Here is an 18,403-nt window from a genome sequence, read left to right as displayed (position 1 = left end):
ACCAGTCTGTCTGATACGCTATAAAATTCATATCGCGTGATTGAGATTCTTTATTCATTCTTACTCAGCAGCAGCTTGTGGCTTCTGATGTCACATGAAGCTTGTATGCACACGAGTACGATCAAAATGTTGGTGAGCGGCGGTTTACTCCTCGCTAATTGTAAACTGATAGTTTGGTAAAGTTGTAAAGTTATCAGTTCCCTCCAGAAGACAAAATTGAGGTCATTCAGTTCAAATTTGACAATGAAAAAGAACTGTGGCCAAAGCTCAAACGATTTATAATCCGATTTCGTTACGAATTTTTGTTTTGTTCTAAATCCAGTCATGCTTCACAAAAATCTTTCCAACCAGGTAATTAATTTCTGTCAGCTCTGATCACCAGCAGACCTAAAAAATAAGATGGTAGCTTGATGTAAAATGTCGCCAAATTACATAAAATATAGAATTAGGAATCATTATATGACAGCATTTCCGTACCTGAGTGAATATAGTACATTACATAATCCGTGTCATTGAGGAAACAGATGGTACAGTCACATTAATCTTCCACTCTTCGTCACAAAATGTAAAAAATTTACCGAAAACCATGGCAACCATTACGGCAGTTATATCGACAGTTTAAAGTGTGGTATACTGTCGTGCAGCGAAGAGTGACGTGCTTTCACTATGACACGCTACATGTCGCTGCCACACGTCAGTTCACATTACTTCAAAGAAATACTCCATTTAATTAATTTTACCAAATCTTTCCCACATAATTTAGTGCATATAAATCAGAAAACGCGGATTACTGTGCTTATATGTTATGTAATAAAATTTAGTAGGGAAAGAAGCTTTAGAAGCTTTATTAAAAATACTAGCTGCGTTACAGGAATACATAGAATCATTATGTAACGCAATCGATCAGTGATACAAAACTCATGCTTTCTAATGAAACAGACCATCAGAATCCTTCCTCCAAGCGTCCACGTTGCGCCCATTCAATCCATCTGCCAAACTTTATCCTATACACTGGATCTCAGCCATATGTATAGAAACCAATAAATGTCACTCAGCGCTAGTGTCCCACGTGTGGAGCATCGTAGGCAGGACCGTCAAACCAGATCGGGATTTTGACAACCTGCCACGTAAATCGTACAGAACTGGCGGAACAAAACATTTCAGACACACTTTCGTTCAGATTCGACACGAAAAGGCCTCAAGAGGTGACACAGAAGGCGCCAACTAATCCACCCCTTTCTTTAGGGCGTCCATTAAAACACATTTCACGTTAGAAAACGACAGTTTTCAGTGCCATGTGCAACAGAACATTGGTCTTGACATCCTTTAACATTGATGACATCCCCCAGAAGATTCAATCCATCACTAAGGACATCATGGGGCTGCAACCCTCTCGGACGAGATGTGACTAATTTGGAGAGTAGAGCGACCGCAATTCTTTTCTGATATACAGAGTGGAACTACTAGGAACCGTTCAAAGCTGAAGGAGCAAAGTGTGTTTACGGTTTTTCAGGTCACCTATTTCGCGCCTTCCTGTGGTATTATATCGACGCGTTCATCAATAAAATTGCAAAGGATCCTTCTAAAACCCTCCTCAGCTTGGCAGTACCCATGGCGCCACCCGCTCACCTTCGATGAGCGCTTTAAAAAGTTCCTCAGCGACGACTACTTGCCGCCGGGATATGCAACACTTTTGACACCTCAGAGTTTACATCCAGCCAGCAGCCGGAAACGCAGCGGTATAGCGACACTCAGCTGAGGTTGTGTCGATAGGGTTCACTATCCCCCTGGCACATAATCGTCGGTGAATGCATATCTCTATACAGGGACAGTTATCAAATGTCCGTCAATGTTGCGTAAGTGGGACCATTTGCTCTTTTGTTTATGTGCCAGTGAATGTTGCACTGCTCCGTGACCATGCCACAGGAAGGCACGAAACAGGACGGTCGAAAACGAATGAACACCCACTACTGCTTCGGATCACGTTCAGATTTCGTGAACGGTTTTTAGCGGGCCCTAGTGGCTCCACCTTGTATACAAGAACAAAAACTGCGGTCACGCTCCACTCCAAAGGGGTCAGGATATGTCTACATAAATTGTTTCTTAGTGTAAGATCCCTTGTAATGTTATTTTTAGCAACGTATTTTATCATAGCCATGTTCGCAGGTTTAGTAAACAAGACACAGTAAGGTTTTATCACTTTATGGTTTTTATATATACTAACAGTTCGAAATGAGTGAAACATGACCGTTAAGCTGATTATAGAATCTGTAACCTATGACTGCCACAGAAACTAGAGAAGGTTATTTGTTTCATACATGGCAATTAGCGCCAGTAATTTTTTTTTTGTCTTAATGCTAGCAGTTTGTATCGCGTCAGGTGAAACTGACCCTTTAAATCGAGCGGATTCACGGAAAGCCTGGGAGCTTCGTGACCATTTCATTCTGTCAACCCGGTAGTCACGCATATGCTGTTTCATCTCAAATCTGCATAAAAGGCGTCATTCGATGTGTTTAGAGCAGCTGGAAACACTGAGAGAAACAATGAAAAACATGGGGGATACAGTGAGTGTTGTCCTAACTATTATTGATTGTAATAGTGACGAGAGGAATCCAGGACAGTTGTAGGACACTTATCTCTTCACGCCAATCCATCTCCTGTACGTTACTTACTGGCCCGTGAAGAATTAAAAATGTTTGAGAAATTCATGATATAGCACCTAGAGCATGCTTCATAGTCCAATCTGACTTAAAAAGCGGGTAAGCTGTCCTATTACATCCTCGTAAAATTTTCCGTTTGTTTAAACTCAATAAAACAGGCACCCTCTTAATGAATAGCGTAGTAACAATCCGATAATTTATTAAAGTGTGTGGGTGGAGTGGACTGATGTCATATCATTTTTCGTTAAGGAATCAATAGTTAGCTATAAGAAACGACTAACTTTCTTTTTTTTTTAGTTTTTCCATGAATAACGCTATGATAATGGAATTATTCCAGGTGACAAGCACACTGTGATGTGACATAGACACAAACTAAATCGCCTAGTAGCTGAATGATCTTCTGTGCCCCCAGTAGCCATTTTAGTTACAGACCAGTTTCAATAGTGCCTTTAGAGATCTAGGGTCGAGCTCCCGCTGATAAGATATACAGAAAAAAAGGCAGATCGTGGCTAACATCAAACATGCAGTGCATGCTGTAAGCAACACACAGACGGACGAGTTATGTATGTGTTAACGTTGGCATCACAAAAGAGGTTCTCCCATTGAAGTTAGTACGAATTCTTATCAATACTGTAGTTTGTCAGAATGAACATCTGAAGCCAGCATACAAATATTAACAAGATACAATTATAAGTGTTGTAAAGTCTTTTAAGGAGCTCTCCGCAAAGATTTGCCTCGATCTTCCCTTCGATCAGCAATATTTCTGCTCGCGTTTGTCCGGATCCCATTACTATCATGAGAATGCGCAATCGATGGCTTCAGGAGAACCATACCCAAAGCTGTGTATGATATCAGCTAGTCCACGCGACTACAGCCAGAAAGGATAGACATATTGTTCGCTCGACCGCGCAGGATAATACAGTCATGTCAGATACTTTGTGTCAGGAAATGGGCTTGTTTGCACCAAGAAAAGTATCCACACGGACATTCTGACATTGTCTGGACCACCATGGACTGTGAGCATGGCGACCATTTTTGTGAGTTCCCTTGATGTGGCAACAGAGAGAATTCCACCGCCAGTGGTATGCCCAGTGCCGACGGGAATGACACTACGTCGTCTTTTCAGATGAGCCCCGGTCCTGTGTACAGCACCATAATGGACACATCAATGTATGGAGGCTCCGAGGAGAACGAACGTTGGCTGACTGCATTCGTCAATGTCATACGGCTCCAGCACTTCCCCACATGCTATGCGGCGTCAATGGGTACATAATACCTCTCGATCGCGTAGTCAGTAGTTGAGACAGCGGAAGTTACATTTCAGATGTGTTAAGACGGGTAGCCGTACTCTATCTTGGAAGTCTCCATGAAATTATCATTCAACAAGATAACAAAAGACTGCATGTTACCCGTTGTGTCATGACCGATCTCTATAATGTTGCTCTGGCCGTCACATTCTCTCGATCTCGTACTCATTGAAAATATCTGATGATGGGCTACTAAGAGACTCGCACAACACCAGTCAGTAGCTACGACGACTGATGGATTCTATCTTAGAACTGAGGCACCATAGAATGACGTACAGGTACGTCATTCAAGCCTAGTTCTCTCGGCATCCATTCGAGTTAGAGCCGTTGTGACTGCCAGGGTGGCAGCTTTACGTACTACGGTTCGCTCCCATATAGTCATAAATAATTTAAAAAATTGTGCTGAAACCACAAAATCTGGACTGTGGAGCATTGGAAGAAATGCACGAAGTCGGATGACTCTTATTTCACACCGGTTACAGCTCCTGGCCGACTTTACGTCCCAAGAGTGCCGTATTGTGCTATTCCATTGGTCCCGTGGTTACTCAGCAAGGTCGCATAAGTGCCAACGTTCATATGATCATTTTGGCTAATCATGTCCACCCCATGGCTTAATGTTGGTCCTCCAGTGGTGATGCTCTGTTCCAAGACGACGGGGCCCCTTGTTCACACAACTCACATCGTCCAGGACTAGTTTTGTGAGCACGAGGATGAATTGTCGCATCTCCCCTGGAGACGTGTCTCTAGATCATAATATCATTGAGCACTCGTGGTTAACCTTCGAGAGGAGGGTGCGCGATCGTTAGCCGCCTCCATCATCGTCACCTGAATTTTCAACTGCTTTTTAAGAAGAATTATATAAGAATCCCTTGAAAACCATACAGAACCTGTATTTATCCATTTAGAGACTAATCCAAGATATTTTGAATTCCAACGGTTTTCCCACACCATATTAGGCATGATAAGTGATGTGGTTTCGTTATAAATGTCTACCCCCTGTACTTGTGAGACATAAACACCATTTACAGCCACAGAACACACCAGGTGATGGGACATTAGCAGTGGGCTAGTGTTGCAGCTGACACTCACTGAAGGATACGGCAATCTCCTGCCATCGGAACGCCGCTCTCGGGTCTGCATACGAGAAATCGACGACCGGGGCTAGCAGGCGACTTTTTGACGTTGTCAGGCACCAGTGCTCGCAGCTAGCCGCCCTAAGATGATATTTACTGCCAGCTCCCACTGCAAGCTTCACCCCTGTTGCCTCAAAGACGTTGAGAAACGGTCCATTTGAGGCATAGACAATGCGAGTCTCACCTAGGTGGTGCCATACCACGTAATGCGAAATGTGCTTCCTCTGAGTCATGTGAAGGTATCGGTCCATAGTGTGACGATATGTTGACGAGTAATTCTAGGGACTGAGATCAGGACAGGGGGCACAGTGGATGACTCGTAATGGAGTGCTTTGAAGACGATACATGTGCATGGAGGAGGTGGATCTGTGCTTTCGCCTTGAGTGTATAAATGTGCTTCAGAGTCTCTTCTGGGCTTTTTAATTTATTCCTTTACTTTAGACCACCGTAACACGAATAACAATATGTGGTAGACGATCAGTGCTACCTCAAGTAGATGCTTGACTGAGTATTTGGAACTAGTAATGGCACTGAATAATAAACTGATTGAAATATCTCACCAACTGAGTGACTGAGAGCTGTTTCACAATAATCTATTTTGAAATACACTATCTGATCAAAAGTGTTCGGAAATTACTACGTAATGCTAAGTAAAGGCCTAGATGCCACGAGACGCAGAACAGCCTGTATTAAAGCAGCCGGGGAGCAGAATTGATCGGCCAGGTGAGCTCGTTGACCCCTAAAGGACTAGTCATTGGATGTCACCTGAGCGACAAATCCATCAGGGACATTTCAACCCTTCTAGAAATGTTCATTTTTGTTATTAGATTACATGGGTGCAAACTATTCGTTTCGGTAGATTATGTCACGAATGGAGAGAAAGAAAGAAAGGATTTAGAAGACATTGTGAGACCGTCCACTCCTGCTTTCATAGTCTCGTATTTTGTCGCAAATGTATGATAGGTAGTGAAGCCCAAGCAAAGGCTGACGGAATATTTGCGGTATGGATGATAGCACACAAGGACTCTCAGTGCACGAACGGCTGAAGGAGAGAGTGAACTGGGTCAGCGACAATACCGACCAGGAAGAATCAGCTTCTGACGAGAGCTCTCCCTGCGCTGAATAAAGCCTTGAAGTGTCTAGAAGTGGCGTCGCGAAACAACAAAGGAAGACACCTCCCCCGACGGTGGGGGATGTCGAGAGAAGTGGCACTTTGTTCGTTGCCCAAGGCTGTGTATATTCTATTCTTATTAATTTACATTCAGTGTAGCGACTGACTTGCTCAACCTAAATATTATTGATGAGGGTTCCACAAGCAGTAACATTGAAGGGTAATGTAAGTATATTACTCAAAAACATTCATATAAACAGTTCATGTAACACGCAAAGATGTTAACAGTGAAGACCATATGGAAAAATGGAAGTTAGTAATGCATCTTTCATTCACAGTTAGACATTACAGTTATTAACTTAGTATTAAGAAAACAGTTTTAATCGCGTTTTTTTATTTATTTAGTGCCGACCGGTTTCAGCCCATAGCAGGTGCCATCTTCAGGGCAAACATATGGTCGACTGCAGATGGCGTCATGTCTACCAAGGTGTGCCACACCTTTGTAGACGTGACTTCACCAGCAGTCGACCATACGTTTACCCTGAAGTTGGCACCTGCGATGGGCTGAAACCGGTCGGCACTAAATAAATAAAAAACGCGATTAAGACTGTTTTCTTAATACTAAGTTTTTTTTAGTTGTCAAACTGTACATTATGCTGAGAGAAGTATCAGCTACGTCCATTATTTCCCCACTAAATATTGTCTTGTAGTTATTGTGGAATGTAAAGCAAGAGTTTGTTTAATGTTGCGTCGATACTCGTCTCACTGAAGACTGAAAACAAGCTTTATGCACGAAAACAGTAACGAACTTCGAGGTGTATCACAAATTAGCGAACCTGAAATCTTGACCAATACGCGTTTCCAGAGCATGCAGCTGTCTTCTCTTATTCCTTACGACGTTATATAACCTAATATCAAAATATTTATCTTTAACTTGTTGTAATAAAGAAACCCAATAACATGAACTTCAGAAGTCACTGATTATCTATTATTTAATGTAACTTCATACAAACAGAGGTGTTGAGGGAAAATAGCAACGTTAGTAGTAAAAGCATTCTCATTTTCAAGAGCTCTTGCAAGAGATCGCTGTTATGAAGGGATCAGTTACTTTCCTTTTTCCATTTTAAATCACCGTTTATCTTGCGAAGGGTTTTGTGTAATGCAGTGGAAACCTAGTAGCAGCATTCGGCCGATTGAAAGCCAATACAGGAAGACATAAATGTTTATTTTCATACCAATGTCTTACTAGATCTCTCACAATATGTTAAATTGCTGTGCAGATCCTCACTGACATGATACAGACTTTACAGTCGTCTGTCGCCCTTGTAGATACTAAGAGCTCCGTAACAAATCGAAAAAGTCTTGCTCACGGGTTATATCACTAATGAATTTTCAACACTATTTCTTTAGTATTATCAACACGATATTGTACTGATGATCAATGCATTTATAGAGAACAGCTTATTCAGTCTCAGTCCTTTAATGGGAGTAGATTTAGAGATGAAGCAAAAATTTGATTAAGAGATGAAACAAAAATTATGACAAGTGCAAAACTTGTATTGTCTAAGCAATCTTTCTTCTTGTACGCAATCCTTGATCTGCACCGAGGGCAATGAACATGTATGTTTTATAAAGTGGGCAGGCGAAATAAAAATAGACTTTTAAATAATCAACACTGTCCGCGAAAGCATACTGTCACAAAAATCATCAGTGAAATAGCAGCCTTAGAAATTGTAACCACACAACCAGCAGCGAGTAGCTGCGTAAAACTGAAGTATCGTCTCGTTATTCCATAGAGGATACATGGAATCTTATGTTGTCGTTTGGGATAGCGACTGACACACACAATTCGCATTTAACCTAATATTTTGAGGAGTCTGCAAAGTGAATACGTAGACGTACTGAAAGCGATATAATGACGTAACATCACAAACAGAAGAATATATTAATTTAAGAATCGGAATTCGCACTATTCCACAAGCTTAATGTATAGTTTTGACGGATTTGCAGAAGCAACGTAGCACTGAGAACTGATGTCATGCAAAAATTCGGCAAAACGAGACGTACGAATACTGGCGCTATTATGACGAGATGTTTTTAAATTCACGTGGAGCGGAGTGGAGGGACAAGAGGACGCAGCTGGTTAGTTCTAGGAGTAATTCCCCTGAAAGCCAACGCCACAACCTCAAGCACTTTAACTCCAGCCTTGTCGTATTTTTAATCCGATTATTTTTTTCACATCTCTCACTCCAAACAAATTGAAGCATATAAAAGGGATCGATTTGATGTACTTCACTATTGCTTTTATAGCCTTCAGTGCACACGGAAGTCATATGCCAACACCAGCAATGTGATAGATACCACACACGCTGGCTGACAAAAAACGTAAACCGATAAAGCGCCCTGATTATACGGTGGGATATCAATGTAATTTCATGTACACACACACCATCTGCACGTATGTAAATGAACAGAGTTGCAATCGTCTGTGACAGGCAGAACAGCAATCAGTGTGCATTAGTGTTGTTCCTGGGCCGGCCGCTGTGGACGAGCGGTTCTAGGAGCGTCAGTCCGGAACTACACGGCTGCTACGGTCGCAGGTTCGAATCCTGCCTCGGATATGGACGTGTGTGATGTCCTTAGGTTAGTTAGGTTTAAGTAGTTCTAAGTCTAGGGGACTGATGACCTCAGATGTTAAGTCCCATAGTACTTAGAGCCAATTGAAGCATTTGTTGTTCCTGTACAGTGTTATTACCAAGCCGGGTAGCATATGTAAAAGGCGTGAACCACATCAGACTGTGAAGGACATGCAGATTCTGCGTACTCGTGTGAGACAGCGTAAGCAACAACTGACAGAGTTGTAAAAGGATCTCATTCTACAGGTGTCGGACACAAATATAGAAACGACGCAAGAAGTGAGTGCTTGAACATAAATGCAGATGTTAGCGGAGCCATAAGGCTGCTCTGCAGTATTTAACCCCGAACGGCAACTGTGCAGTGTCCTCAATACGTTACAAGTGTCCGTCGTGGTCAGAGCAGTTTTCTGCGTAGTTTTGATCGCATTATTTCGGAGCTAAGTGGCTTCGAACGAAGGCATATTCTTCGTGTTCGTATGGTAGCTTCTTCTGTAGCTTAGGTAGCCGAAGTGTTTGGTGTCTCAGAAGGAACTGTATTTGTACCACATACATTGAAAGCGGAGAAACATCATCCGATAAGTCACAATGCGGACGAAAGTGTGTGTTGAGTAATCGTTACAGACGGTGATCGAAAAGGATTGTGAGGAAAATAAGAGGACGACAGCTGCAGAACTCACTAAATTATTGAATATCGCACACGTAAACGCTGTCAGCACCGAAATAACGCGAAGAGAGCTCCATAAGCTGGACTTTCAAAACCACACATCAGTGACGCAAATGCCCGTAACAAGAAAACGTAGTTACTAAACCATGAAATTTGCACTGTGGATAATGGAAATATGTCATTTGGTAAGATGTGTCTTTTTGTACACTAATTACAAGTTCTGGCTGAGTTTGCGTCCCAAGAGTGAAACATGGCGGGGGTTTGCTGATAATTTCGGCAGACATATCGTGGTATTAATTGAGCCCCATGGTTAGTCCCCAAGGTCGCATTATTACCAAAGATTAAGTGACAGTTTTGGCTGATGGGGTCCAGCCCATGGTATAATGTTTGTGCTTCGACGGTGAAGACAACAAGGACCCTTGTTCACACAGCTCGCACCCAGGACTGGTTTTTTGAACTCGAGGATGAATTGTCCCATGTCCCATGAACACCACAATCACCAGATCTCAATATTAGTGAGCCTTTGTGCTCTGAGGCAACGGCCTTGCCACAGTGGATACACCGGTTCCCGTCAGATCACCGAAGTTAAGCGCTGTCGGGCTTGGCCGGAACTTGGATGGGTGACCACCCGGGCCGCCATGGGCTGTCGCCAATTTTCTGGGTGCACTCAGCCTCGTGATACCAATTGAGGAGCTACTCGACCGAATAGTAACGGCTCCGGTCAAAGAAAACCATCATAATGACCTGGAGAGTAGCGTGCTGACCACACACCACTCCTATTCGTGTCCTCATCTGAGGATGATACGGCGGTCGGATGGTCCCGATGGGTCACTTGTGCCCTGAAGACGGAGTGCTTTTTTGTGCTCTGAGCTAGAGAGATGGGTGCGTGGTCGCTATCCAGCTCCATCATCATTACGTGAACGTGTCAGTATTTGGTATAAGATTTTCTTGTAAACCACACAGGGTCTGAATTTATCCATTCTGAGACGACTGGAAGCTGTTTTGAATGCCAACATCTTTCACACACCGTATAGGGACTGGTAATTTGTTTTTGGGTTTCCACCCCTGCAGATCTCCATTTGGACGACTGGTAATTGCCGATCCGGAGAGTGATGTCGCAATGGCGTCATTCTTTTGCACTGCTACAGAGGGAGGTTTCAGGTACCTTTGACACAAATTTCAAACTCGTGCATCGCAGTGGGAGACAGTTACAGGATTTCAAAAAGTGGCCGCCTCTGTTGGGACCGCGATTCGCGTTGTGGCTACTTCACTACAGACTAGCCTTCCCTCTAGCATGGCAGGTTGCGCGGGCAGCCTACTCGCCAAGGGGAGCTACTCTGTCAGCAACTAGTGTGTCCTACAGACCTACAGGGGTCGTCAGCATAACGGGAAGTACTCTGGCTGTCAGCAGTCACGTGGAATACATAGTACGTAGTATCATATCATTGGTGAAACAAGGATATAAGATGCACTTTTTCATCATTGCAGAGGACGGTTGTATTGAGCCAAATTCCAAACTTCTGTCTCGCAGTGGTAGACTATTATGCTGCTTCGGGGCAGTGATCCTTTAACTAAGTTGAGCAATGTAATTGCCGATAATCAGTAATCAGTTGTCAGTGCGTATATGAATATGACACGGAACGGGACGGTCAGTGCAGTTCCATATTTATCTGAAAATAGTTCGTAAGGGAAGTGATTTACATTCGTGAGCTCCTGGCGAGCCGGGTTGACATCACTACGCGCATCAAGCTGTGACCTCAACCACAAGGATTAAGCGCGAAAGTATTGCGTTGTGCGATATATGCTGATTGCGAACATCTTATCGTGATATCCGAAGCTGAACTGAGTGGTTATCGCGAAGGAGGAAATATCATTATGCTCACGAGAAATGAGTCACTAGACTTGTGCGATACAGATGTGAGAGATATTATAATGTGTATTTTATTTTGGTATGTGAACTATGCAGCCAAATGAAGTAACATTTCAAAATAGAAGTCATGTTCTAGCAGAACTGTGTTACTTTGAATACCAGAGTAGCATCCATTCTCTCTGTGATGAACTGTTGTCTCGTACCTGAAAATTAGAAAATTTCTAGCGCCAGTATTGCCATGGAGTAAAACTCAGCCCGCTATAAAACTAGAAGTGCGTACTAAGTCAATGGCAAACAGGATACCGATCAGGCAGGTAGTGGAGGCATTATAATCGGCGGAATGCTTACACGCGATGAAATGGACTCCTGATACGCCTTCCATTTTTTATCCAACGCGAACCATATGGAAAACAGGTGTTCTATCTTGTGGGTCTATTCCTTCGCCTACAACACTCCACAAGGCGAAATGTACATTCAGCAAGACGGCGCGTCATCCTCCTACTCTCAGACTGAGTCGGAATGGTTTTAGGAACACCGTACTTCAAACTTCCTGCCATATTAAAACTGTGTGCTGGACCGGCTTTCGAACTCGAGACTTTTGCCTTTCGCTGGCAAGTTCGCAGAATCACTTCTGTGAATTCTGGAAGGTATCAGATGAGGTACTGGAGGATGTAAAGATTTGCAGAGGGGTCGTGACTCTCATTTGGATAGCGCAATTGGTAGAGCACTTACCCGCGTCAGTTCCAGTCCAGCACAAGGTTTTAACCTGCTAGGAAGTTTCATATCAGCGCTTGCTCCGCTGCAGAGTGAGAAACTCATTCTGGGAAGGAGGTACTTCAGTGGTCATACTTGTTCACCTTCTTTCGCTAGCACTGGGAACATGTGGGACGCTCTAAACGCAGGCGGTTCAGCGGTCATTAAGCAAGTGGCTCCTCCATACTAACTATGGTGGCATATTCTGCCTTGTCAAGTAGCAGTCTATAATTAAACTGCTTATTACACTACCGACCTCTATTACAAGCTAAATAGCACTATATTAACTATATTCCTGTCACAGCCAACGACTGTGATTCAGTTTTCAAATCATTATTGAGACTCATTCTATACAGGACCAGACATAAACAGGGCTTTTCAAAAACTTAAAGTGACTGTAACTAGTTACAACATACTTATAACGCTCACTCGAATTGTCAGAATCAGCGTTATTTCATTCCAAGCTGAACCGTATCACCTCTGCGAACCGCTCCGTATTGAACAGCTGAGAGACGCTGCCACTCCCTTGCCAGCCGTGTGCAACACAATCGAGCCGCTCTCTATTATTGCTAGTCAGAGATATGTCACTGATCAGTTGTGTAAATGAAAGGAAAAAAATAAACAGCTATTTAAAAACGCCCACAAACTCCACTTTTAGGGATCTGAAACCTCACATCCTCATGATTATGTTGTCATTAGCAATTTTATCGAGAGGACAAAACTGTGCGCTGGCTTTCACTGTACAGTTTCAGTAGAATGAATCATGAAGCGATATTTATGAAGATCGTATCACGCAAATACCCCTGCAGAAACAGAAAAGCAGTGCAAAATGCTGCAAATTTAGTTTCTCATTGAAAGCTGCATCTTTGTTAAGACGTTCTAGGAAGGGTAATTTTCGATTTTTAGCTTTGAAAATTTTTCTCAAAATTAAAAGGGATAATCAAATTAAAACCGAACACCCTTCACAACGGGAGCATGGAAAGGGTCTTTTGAAAAGTAGTCACCACAGGCGGTAAGACATTTACCCTACTGGGAGACAAAACGCTCATTGCCTGTTTCGCAGAACCCTGTCGACTGGGTTCCACAACTGCACCCATTCTACACTTCTTCGTCCTACGGAAAAAGACGTCCTCACATATCTATGAAGACAGTAACTGTTCCCGAAACAACAGATACCATTGATGACCGTGCAGCTTCTCTAGAATAAATGATAATTAATTGAAACCCTCAGCTGCCGAAAGGTGTTGTTGACATAACTTCATGGGGACAGCTGATGTAGATTGTGAGCAGTTGGGAATGTGCGCCTCACGGGAAGCGTGCAAGGGAGAAGTCCCTGCAGTCGCGCTATTCATCTGTGTCCTCGGTGGCTCAGATGGATAGAGCGTCTGCCATGTAAGCAGGAGATCCCGGGTTCGAGTCGCGGTCGGGGTACACATTTTCAGCTGTCCCCATCAACGTATGTCAACAACACCTGTCGGCAGCTGAGGGTTTCAATTAATTATCATTTATGCCTCACATATCTTTTTTCAGATTGCCAACGATGTGAAGAGCACAAAGTGCAATTTCCGGCTGTTCAGAGGATGTTGCAGTGTTTCCCAACCAAACCGCTGAAGATTAGCCTTCAATGAGGGGGCGGGAGTTATAGTGCAACAAGATGATTCCATCTAACAGCCTTCCGACAGTCCGAGGCCAAACGGCAATGCCATCAGTGGAAACATCCCACATCTCCCACGCGACAGAAAACCAAAACTGTTAACAAAAGTTCGGGTAAAGGCCATGATGACCTTCTTTGAGTGCAGTAGTCCTGTGCTCGTCGAGTTTCTCGAGTGTGGAACCACAGGCAATGCGCAGCGCTATGTAGACACTTTGCTGAAAATGCGACGTGCAAGGTCAAAACGCCCAGGTACGCTATCGGATGGGATCATCCTGTTAGACGATAACGCTTTCACAATATATATAAATGACCTAGTAGATAGTGTCGGAAGTTCCATGCGGCTTTTCGCGGATGATGCTGTAGTATAGAGAGAAGTTGCAGCATTAGAAAATTGTAGCGAAATGCAGGAAGATCTGCAGCGGACAGGCACTTGGTGCAGGGAGTGGCAACTGACCCTTAACATAGACAAATATAATGTATTGCGAATACATAGAAAGAAGAATCCTTTATTGTATGATTATACGATAGCGGAACAAACACTGGTAGCAGTTACTTCTGTAAAATATCTGGGAGTATGCGTGCGGAACGATTTGAAGTGGAATGATCATATAAAATTAATTGTTGGTAAGGCGGGTACCAGGTTGAGATTCATTGGGAGAGTCCTTAGAAAATGTAGTCCATCAACAAAGGAGGTGGCTTACAAAACACTCGTTCGACCTGTACTTGAGTATTGCTCATCAATGTGGGATCCATACCAGATCGGGTTGACGAAGGAGATAGAGAAGATCCAAAGAAGAGCGGCGCGTTTCGTCACAGGGTTATTTGGTAAGCGTGATAGCGTTACGGAGATGTTTAGCAAACTCAAGTGGCAGACTCTGCAAGAGAGGCGCTCTGCATCGCGGTGTAGCTTGCTCGCCAGGTTTCGAGAGGGTGCGTTTCTGGATGAGGTATCGTATATATTGCTTCCCCCTACTTATACCTCCCGGGGAGATCACGAACGTAAAATTAGAGAGATTCGAGCGCGCACGGAGGCTTTCCGGCAGTCGTTCTTCCCGCTAACCATACGCGACTGGAACGGAAAAGGGAGGTAATGACAGTGGCACGTAAAGTGCCCTCCGCCACACACCGTTGGGTGGCTTGCGGAGTATAAATGTAGATGTAGATATAGAACGCTCGTCCCTACACTGCCAATCGCACAAAGGCTACGCTTCAGCGATTTATTTGGGAAGCACTGCAACATTCTCCATACAGTCCGACTGTTTTGCCGTGTGATTTTCACGTCTTTGGCGACCTAAAGAAAGACATTCGTGGACGTCGGTTTCATTTGGATGAGGGAGTACAAGAAGGGGTACGGTTGTAGGTCAGTCAGTGGCCGACCACGTTCTACGGAACAAGAAGTGATCATCTCGTCTCCCAGTGGGATAATTGTCTTAACGAATGTGGTGATTACTTTTGAATGGATCCATTCCTTGGCCCCGTTGTTATGGGAGTTCGGTTTTCATTTGACTGCCCCTCATATTACTCAGACCTTAATTGCGCTCCTGTTGTATGACGTTTTCATCTGGAGGGCAGCACTCACCCGTGTCCAATAGTTTGCTCGGATTTCTATTACAGCCACGTGTCCGGCAACGCTCTGTTACAATTTCTTATTGCTCCGCGGAAGGTATTTCATTTCCTCCTAGCGGGCAATATCAAGAGCCGGCATTGCCACCGTGCCACCTACTCTCAAGATCTCTGCAGTCTCCGTTAGTGGGTGGAGGGCCAATGTTTGCACTGCTCAGTTTCGCCACTTGTTATAACTCATATCTGACATTTAGTTTCGCTTATTGACTTCATATCTTATTTGTAAGAGGATAGAAAATTAAACTGGCTCGGGCCAGCTCTATTCTGCCCACCTTGTACTCACTAACTAGATTGCATTTTTGTTCTATATTTACAACCACGTGCTTTTTTACATTGTACTTAGCTCTACACCAACTTTATTGTTGTAGTGCACTAAATACTCCAGTCTACTGCAGCAGTTAATCACAGTCCACCATCATGGATTTCTAGCAGGTTTGTATTTGCGTTTAGCTGAGATTCTGTTTTCTTTGTTCACTGGATGGAATGGTGGGCAGAATAACTCTACGATTCTTTTCTTCGACCAGGTGCAGTTAAATACTGAAAGAAACCAGCATAAGCGTGAGTCTGAGGTAATATTCCGAACTCACGGTCGCAAGCTACTGTCGTAATGCTTGTAACAGCTGGAACACAATGAAACTCGTACGACAAACGAGAGCGTGCTGAAAAGGACACTCAAGATTTCCAAGTTTTCGTTTATTCCCTTAATGAGTAGACAAAGACTTGGAAATCTTACACGTAGCAAAGAGAGGGGAGAAACTCGAATTGCTGGAAGAATTGGAGATCGCCATTCATGGAAAGAAACCTGGCAATGTTGTGAATCTGCAAGGTGACAACAACGGAATGAGATTTTTTAATGCCTCTCTAGAAATGTTTTAAGGCAGATGCATAATTATAAATCTGCAATGCCTCTTTGACAAAGTAGCCAGAAGCTGACGACTGTAGACTTAAGAAAATGTAGGCGACCAATAATACAGCAGTGTGGTTGAGCCGAGAGCTGTGCTTACGCAGTGACACCGCGAACATGTCACTTCACATCACTCGGAGCTCTGCATAAGGATAAAATTAGGCCGGCTGCTGTGATTGAGCTGTTCTAGGCGCTTCAGCCCAGAACCGCGGTGCTACTATGGTCACAGGTTCGAATCCTGCCTCGGGCATGGATGTGTGTGATGTCCTTAGGTTAGTTAGGTTTAAGTAGATCTAAGTCTAGGGGACTGATGACCTCAGATGTTAAGTCCCATAGTGCTCAGGGTCATTTGAAGGATCAAATCGACGGCATTGGATCCAACAGCAGATCACCGGGACCCGGCATAATGAAGTGTGCGGTGTGACATGGGATGATCACTGACAGAGATCCTCAATTTTAATGTAAGACGAGAACCTATTGTTCACTGTGTTTTTATTTAATTACATTTTGTGAATGCCGCACTTATGTTGGTACACTTCTTAGCATTTTAGCCCCATGAACTAAGTTTTACAACTTCATCATGAGAGCACTGTCTCTAGAAAGGCGGTATTGAGTTATGTGCAGGACAAAAATTACGGTCGAATGCTACCAATTATTACTGTAATGTTCCTAAATTGTTGTACAATAACGGTACCTTTATCCAATTTCTTATTCTACGACGTTTTTATGTAATAATTCGTAATTAAAGCAGCAATATTTAGTATTTTTAAGATATTTTCAGCTAAACTTACTCCTAAGCATCTGCAAGCGATATTTCTACGAAGTGAGGTAACACCTAGCCGGATTTCTGCATTCCTGACGTATGACAATTTCTCCTGGTAACATGCTTAATAGCTACACCAGCAGCATCCTACTCTTACTGATCGTGCAGAACGACAGCATTAAAGACAGATGAACGCTAGAATTCTCAAATATTACTGGCAATAATCAGTGACTAAATAACCGCCCTCTTCGGTTTCACTGTCATCATCCAATTGTTGTAGGGTAGGTTCAATTTCCAGTCCCAGAAAAATTGAGTTATTTGTTATCTTGCAAAGGGTAAGCTAACAGTTGACCGAATGTTCACATTTGACAGTAGACTACTTAAGAAGAGCCCTAAATGTCAAAATAAAGAAAAGAATTTATTGTCGTATCAATGCAATTACCTACAAAGGTGTTGAGAATGGTAAAACTGAGGGATACGAAACACAGATTGTTGGAAAATCTATTCTATTGACCATATTTGGCACTCCCTGACTTCCACTTATTACCAGCTGTGAAGAAACGTGCGGATGGAAAACATTTTGGGTACAACAGAGAGATTCTTCCAGGTGCAGATGAGCAATTTTCAGTCCGTCCTGAACCGTAAGCGTTGGGCCAACTACGTTCGCCGTTTCAAAGATATCGTCCTGCAATTCGCCTTATAAGGTATTATGCAATTATGGGAAACCTAAATGTGGTTGACCGTACATGATCTGAAAACTGGTTTTCCCGAATCAACGTTCTATGTCTTACCACTGCGTCACCTCAATCGGTAGAATTATGTGAGTGCAATGAGAACAAGAAGTAGGAATTGAGTAAGAGTCTTATGCAATCCACCTCGATCGGTAGAATTATGTGAGTGATATGATTCACCTCGATCAGTAGAATTATGTGACTGCTATGAGAACAAGGAGTAGGAATTGAGTAAGAGACTTATGCACCATCGACAGCAGACACACTGGAGACGAAGCAGTAGGCGGCTTCGTGATGTATAGGATGACTGTGGCCTTATTCTTAGCACTATCCGAGTTTTCACCTGAAAATGTTTAAAGAAACCACTTAGAAGTTAATACTTCAGACAACTTATCTCGCAGTTCTTGAATAACAATACATAATTTGGAAAAAATCTCCACACGTGTCTTTGGCTACAGATGTCGATGAAGGACTGAGTTTTGGCGACGACCTCTGCTTTTTCTGGAGTGGGAAAGTCTGCAATTGTATACGCTCAGCCTCGCGAGGCCAAATGAGATGCTACATGAATAAATAAGTAGCGAACAGAGCACGCAA

The 18,403-nt window shown here is 43.3% G+C and overlaps 1 protein-coding gene and 1 pseudogene across 1 annotated transcript in view; both read left to right on the top strand.

The window, feature by feature from the left end:
• LOC126184035 (protein tipE) overlaps positions 1–18,403 on the top strand; it is a 549,851-nt gene that overhangs the window by 56,309 nt on the left and 475,139 nt on the right. The gene's annotated exons all lie outside the window — the stretch shown is intronic.
• LOC126185549 (5S ribosomal RNA) lies at positions 10,046–10,163 on the top strand (annotated as a pseudogene).

This window comes from Schistocerca cancellata, chromosome 4, assembly GCF_023864275.1.
Source record: "Schistocerca cancellata isolate TAMUIC-IGC-003103 chromosome 4, iqSchCanc2.1, whole genome shotgun sequence".
NCBI lineage: Eukaryota > Metazoa > Arthropoda > Insecta > Orthoptera > Acrididae > Schistocerca > Schistocerca cancellata.
Note: the sequence above shows the minus strand (reverse complement) of the source record. Positions and strands in the feature narration are given on the sequence as shown.